At 38.0% G+C, this 6,900-nt stretch overlaps 1 pseudogene; it reads left to right on the top strand.

Annotated features, from left to right (window-relative positions):
- Nucleotides 1–563: 563 nt before the first annotated feature.
- Nucleotides 564–1,154, top strand: LOC122901029 (annotated as a pseudogene).
- Nucleotides 1,155–6,900: the final 5,746 nt, after the last annotated feature.

The raw sequence follows: 6,900 nt of genomic DNA, 5'->3' as shown, positions 1-6,900 counted from the left end.
AAGCTGGACAGCCCCTTTCCCTGTCTGCTAGACTGCTGGTTTACAAGGCTACTGTGGAGCTGGTAAGAGAAGGATGGGAAAAGGGCAAGTTAAAATTCTCACTATTCTTATCAAGTTTCAGGAGTGTTTCTTGAAACACTCCTTGGATTCTTTCAAATTAATTTTCAAAGTTCTGAAAAAGTTGATTTTTTTCCTGTGCTCTCATTGCTTTTATGGAGGAGGGAATTTTCAGAGGTTCTTAACTCCCACCATTCTGGAAATCCCACTCCCCAAAAGTGTTTAAATGATAAGGTAAACACTGTTGTTTTAACCAAAATTATATTGTATTGGCAGGATGGGGGGAGGGGGATAAATGTTTGAAGGGTGCTTTCATGTGATACAAATAGGGGTAGAGAGAAAACTCAATCTTCATCTTCTTCAGTGGGAAGTTAAGAGAAAATGCCCCAAACAAAAAAATCAGAAGCTGGCATTTTAATAACATCTTTCAGAGACAATGCAAGTAAATAATAAACTGATCAGCTTAAGTCTTTCTCTCCCCAGCTGCTTGAACCTCAGCTGCTGTCATGAATGACACAGTAACTATCCAGGCCATGAAATTCATGACCAACTGGCTACTCAGCAGAAGTAGTAGAAAATCAATAATGTTCATCACACAAAAAAGGGACAATACCTAAGACAGAAATTCAGGAAAAACTAGCTAAAATGTACAAGACCACATCAGATGTCATCTTTGTATTTGGAGTCAGAACCTATTTTGGTGGTGGCAAGACAACTGGCTTTGGCATGATTTATGATTCCTTGGATTATGCAAAAAAAAAAATATGAGGTGCCTGGGTGGCTCAGTGGGTTAAGCCTCTGCCTTCGGCTCAGGTCATGATCTCAGGGTCCTGGGATCGAGCCCCGCATCAGGCTCTCTGCTCAGCAGGGAATCTGCTTTCCCCTCTCTCCCTGCTTGCCTCTCTGCCTACTTGTGATATCTCTCTGTCAAATAAATAAATAAAATATTACAAAAATAATAACCCCAAACATAGACTTGCAAGGCATGGACTGTATGAGAAGAAAAAGATCTCAAGAAACAGCAAAAGAAACACAAGAACAGAACGAAGAAAGCCAGAGGGACTGCAAAGGCCAATGCTCATGCTGGCAAAAAGTGAGCTGGGGATTGGACAAAAGAAGGAGTAAAGATTCTGCAGTGACTTTATCTGGTGATTGTGTAGTTTTTTCATGAGAGGATTAATAAACCAATAGCTTTTAAGAAATAAATACATATATACATACATACATAAATTAATTAATCAGCTTAAAAAGGTAAAAGTGGTAGCATTTTGTGAGAGGCAACAAAGAGGCTAGGATGCAGGTATGAAATAGATCACCAGCAGTCTGCTTGATGCTTGTGATGATGCTTCAGTTAGATCATGTGACACCAACTCCATTCTTAGAGGCCACAGAGAGATTTTGATGATGATGGAGAAGCTCCTGTTGAGCTACATGGCAAGAATCATGTCATTGTGCCAACCTGTCTATGCCACTTCTAAGAACTGGGGTAGTGTTTAGTTCTGATTCCTTGTGTTGCACACAAGAGCAACGCCAAAGTTCCTGGCCTCATGCCTTGGGGGAAGGAGTCTCTCACCTCCTTCTCCTGGACTCATCTCTGTTGCCAATGAAGTGCAAAAATCCACTGGATCTACTTAGCACTCACCTGCCCTCGGAAGCTTACAGCTTGGTAGCACTTGCAAAGCACAGTTTGCTAGTAGGCAGGTGCCATTAGCAAAGAACCATCCATTGGCTGACTGTGTGCATTGTGGCTTAAAGCTTGACTGTTACCACTGCATGCCTAGATCCTGGCTTCTCCAGCAGCTGCCTGAACAAACTAGATGGCACAATATTGAAAGGCTGACGCGTTTATATTCAGTAGAGTCAGCTGCTGCACTTAGTACGAAGCCAAGCCCAGCTAGGTAATGAACACCCTGTTATTTGTTCCCCACATTTCCTTCATTTTTCTCTCACTACTAGATTCCTGGGATCACACCAAAAAATATATACAGTACGAAAGCTTTTCCCTTGAACTCTATTATCTAGGGATCCCAAGCAAGGAGACTGTGGTTTTTCTTAACATATCTATAAAGGTATTTTTCTTTTTGACTAGGTGCATACATACTGTTTATTAAAATAGAATCTTACAGGAAGAAAAAAATGGAAGAGAGAAAAAAAGATACTAGAGAATGTGCTGCATCTATATGAGAAAGTAAACAATGAAAAGAGATATTTCATCCAAAAAACATGGAATTCATCAAAAGAGAAGTCCTAGAATGCTAACTGAGGTATGGATCCAGAGCAGAGCAAGAAGATAGAGGTTAATAAGAGGGAGGTCAGGACTATGACTTTCTAAACTGTGTACATTTACTACTTTGGTTACATTTAAAATTAATTAAAAGGTGTAGATACTTTTCAGATGTTTCATTTCTGAACTATGTGGTACATTCCTAGAACTGGACAGCAGCATGCAAAAGACAAGACAAGTAGCCAAGGGAGAGCCATAGGGAGCAAGGCCTTTACACAAGGAGAAGCAGAGCAGCATGCAGTATGTCAACTTGACCTGGAGCAAAACTATCACCAGGTTCAGGATTAACTATGGATTGGAGGTGCATGGACAGATTAGAAATTGATGGGTGGTGTCTCAGGGCTCAGACAGTAAAGACTGAGATAGACTAAGTTGCCACAAAACACTGAGATGGATCAGACAGTTTCCCAGGCAAATGGTTTGAGTGCTAGAAAGTCAGTGATCTAATGAAGATTAATAATGGATCAAGAATTTAGGCAAGGAATCAAACAACAGGAGTAGAACAAGTTTGAGAAAAAAACAAGCAAGCAAAACAAAATTTGGCATTCTAAAGACATTTGGCTCAGGTCAGGGACTATTTCTGAACATAAGAACCAGCTGCCTTTATTATCTACCTTGAAGCTTTCAGCTGGAGTCCTTGAGGGTAGGTTAGATCTCTAGACTGGAGTGGGGAATGAGGAAGCAGCATTTCTGGTGTAATATAAATCATATCTTAGTGATGTATGTTATAAACTTTCAATAAAATGGCACAGTTAACATTTTATGTGTTTGATAAATTGAAGCTGGTATTCCTTCCATCTCCAGAAGTGTATAAGTCACTATTTTGAGCCAGAAGGAATAAAAAACCCCATTTTCTTCTGGGATATTTTTCTAGAACTGATGGCCTCTACAACAATAATCAAAATTGCTTCCCCACATAGTTTTATAAGGTACACAGTGGAGGGTGGCAAATCTTTGTCTAAACTAAATCACCCCTTCTGGGTGTGAATGTTATTCCTATGCAGCAGCAGAGAAATAATCTCCATTGTGATTTCTCTCCTCTCACTCCAGTTCATTCTTCCATGGAAATGACTGGTCAGAAATGGGCTCTCAGACCAACTGTCCAAATTCATGGGGAAAAAAGAGGGTTGTTAATTTAACTAAATTATTAAGAATTTAAGTCTTAATTACATCTCTAGAACCTTCTAGAACTCTACCAGGAACCAGGGCTATAAGATAAACAGGGCACGGTGACTACCCTCAAGGAGCTCACATTCTAGTGAATAATGGAGGCAAGATTACAACCCTTTTCCCCACTGTAATTAGTGCTCTGATTAGGACAAGGGCATAATGTTATGGAATCCCTCTGGGGAGTACCTAAACTAATCTTAAGGATAGGAAAGCTTTTTGGAGTAAAGATTTAATTCAAAAGTATTATTGAAATCAGGGGTAGTTGACTGTGGCCATATGGAGAATACATAGATTATAAGATCCGAAAGGTCATGCAAAACAATGTTTTTTTTCTTTTTATAGGAAGGGAGAGAAAAGCTAGAGGGAATCAGGTATGGGGGAGTGGGATGAGTAGGTATCATCAGATAATTATCAGGGAAGGTCTTTTCTTGCAGTCTGCTGATCATTTGGAGAGGCTGTTAAGGAGGGCTGTTCTGCCCTAAAGCCCAAGTGTGGGGCAAAGTTCAGGAACCTAGAAGAAGAAGAGATGCCTGACACAAGTTTGTCAAGTGAAGCATTTTGTCCAGATTGGCCAGTAGGAACAAAGAGTTCACCCAAACATTTAAGAGGCAAAGAACAGAATGGGACTGTCTGTGTCTGGCCTTGTCGTAAGTAAACAAGGAGGGCATCAGTAAGTCTTATTTAAGAAGGAGAAGAGTGACTCTTTGCAGTAGGCCCTTTCCTGGAGCACAAAAGAACTGGAATTGGGGGACTTACTAATTGTAGATTTTTCTAATAGCATAAGGCTCAGGTAAATTTCGATATTATCAATATCTACACTGATACTATTAAGCAAATCAAGGGGGCATTTGAGATGCAGGAACAGCTGTGAGGCAGGATAAACATGGTATATTCAAGGAATATGAGGAATTGGTGCAGTTGGCCTTGGAAACAGGAGACTGGAGTCTACTGAAGCAATTCAGAAAAAAATGTTCACTTGAATTGAGGAGTGGTAGTCAAGTACCCAGATAAACGTTAGCCTGTGAGACAGAGTAAAGCTGTTGTAAAGGGAAATCTAGGCAGTGTGAGCTATTAAACTACCAAAGATTTACTAAGGAAGATGTGCATCTCAGTTGAGAAAGCAATCTAAAGAGTAATCAGATCAAGAGGGTGGACACTCAGTTGGATCTGAGATAAGGTATCAGATCCTTATATGAAGGCCAAGAGGCAGAGCTACATAAAACAGAACTACTTTTTGGGCAATGATTTTTTGGATATGATTGCTAAAGCACAGGAAACAAAACAAAAAATAGACAAATGGTTAAAAGCCTCCTGCAAAGGAAATAATCAACAGAGTAAAAAGGCAAACTACTGAATGGGGGAAAATACTTGTAAACCATACCTCTGAAAAGGTGTTAAAATCCAAAATATATAAGGAACTCACATAGTTCAAGAGCAAAAAACTAATAACCCATTTAAAAAGTGGGCAAAAAAGATGAATAGACATTTCTCAAAAGAAGACACACAAATGTTCAAAAGGTATATGGAAGATTGTTCAACATCACTAGTTATCAGGGAAATGTAAATCAAAACCACAATGAGGTATCACCTCATATCCATTAGATTGGGTACTATCAAAAAGACAAAAGAACTGAATGTTGGCAAGGATTTGAAGAAATAGGAATTCTGTTCACTGTCGGTAGGAATGAAAATTACTACCAACATTATGGAGAACCGTATGGAGGTTTCTCAAAAAATTAAATGTAAAACTATCATATGATCAAGCAATCTACTTCTAGGCATATCCAAAGGAAATAAAATCAATAGCCAGAGAGATATGATCTGCAGTGTCATGTTCATTGTAGCATTATTCATAGTAGCCATGATATAGAAATAAACTAAATGTCCACCAACAGATGAATGGATAAAGAAACTGTGGTCTATACATACTATGGAATATTATTTAGCCTGAAAAAAAATGAAATCTGGTCATTTGTGACCATAAGAATGAATCTGTAGGATATTGTAATAGGTGAAATAAGCCCCAAACACAGAAAGACAAATACCGTATGTAGAGTCTAAAAAGTTGAAGTTATGGAAGCAGACAGTAGAACAATGATTGTAAGGGAGGGGTAGGGGCAATTGGGGAAATGTTAGCCAAAGGGTACTAAGTTTCTGTTATACAGAATGAGTAAGTTCTGGAGATCTAATGCACGCCATAATGACTATAGTTACTAATTACTATATTGTCACTTGAAATTTGCTGAGATCTTAAATGTTCTCACCACACACATAAAAACAATAATCTGAATTGATGGATATGTTAATTAGCTTGATTGTGCTAATCATTTCACAAAGTATACATATACTGAAACATCAAGCTGTATGCTATAAATATACATAATTTTTATTTGTCAGTTATACCTCAATAAAGCTGAAAAATAAATTTTTAAAATGTTAAAGACTTATTTTAAGCTAATTAGATGACTGTGAACCCACTGTAATATGATATACTTCACCACCATGTTCACATTTTCAGTATCGATAGCTTTGAATTAAGTAGTACATTTATTGCTAGTCACATTTAAAGACTTAGGTAAGTTAATATATCCAGTACTAATCCAGAGCTTTAAGTATATCACTCATGCTAGAGGCCCATGACTCAAAGGTATATTCCCATTCCCATCCCCAGGAATGGTTGCCAGAGCGATTTTCCTAAATACCATACCCAAGAAATGAAACTTCATCTTCCTAGAAGTTCCATAAAACCAAGACCACTTTCCTTCCAGACAACAAATAAAATGAATTATTTGTCAAAATCCGCTTAACATTAGTCATTGTCAACAAATAATATGTAAGCCAGCAGAGTTTCTTGGGGCATGGGCTTGGTTTTGTTTTGTTTTTGTTTTTGTTTTTTTTACTGTTTGTACTGATGAAATTAATTGGAAAGCTATCACTTCTCTTATCATTAGATAGCTTTTGCATATGTTATAGGTCATAATATTAATCTTTTTAGTAGACCTTCTCTCTTCCATTCATCAATTCCACAATTACTAAGTAACTTTGATGTGCCAGGAAATGTGCTGTGTTCCAAGAATAACAAAATGACTAAGACAAGGCTCTATACTTAAGGTAATGAAAAGGATAAGCATCCATGTAGTTACAAGATGTGTATGTACCACATACTAATTTACAAACTATGATGTGAGCTCCTTCATTCCCTGAAATCTCATTCAGCGCCCGGCTTGTTTTTGTATGGCTGGGAAGTTAAAGGTTTCTAAATAAAGAAATAAAACAAAGAAGACAAAATAGACTCCTTATATGCCTACAAAGGCTAAAATATTTACTAACTGGCTGTTACAGAAAAGTTTGTTGACCTCTGCTCTTGACCAGGGATTCTTAAATGAAGG

Source organism: Neovison vison, chromosome 1, assembly GCF_020171115.1.
Source record: "Neovison vison isolate M4711 chromosome 1, ASM_NN_V1, whole genome shotgun sequence".
NCBI classification, from domain to species: domain Eukaryota; kingdom Metazoa; phylum Chordata; class Mammalia; order Carnivora; family Mustelidae; genus Neogale; species Neogale vison.
This window is presented reverse-complemented; position numbering and strand designations above follow the sequence as displayed.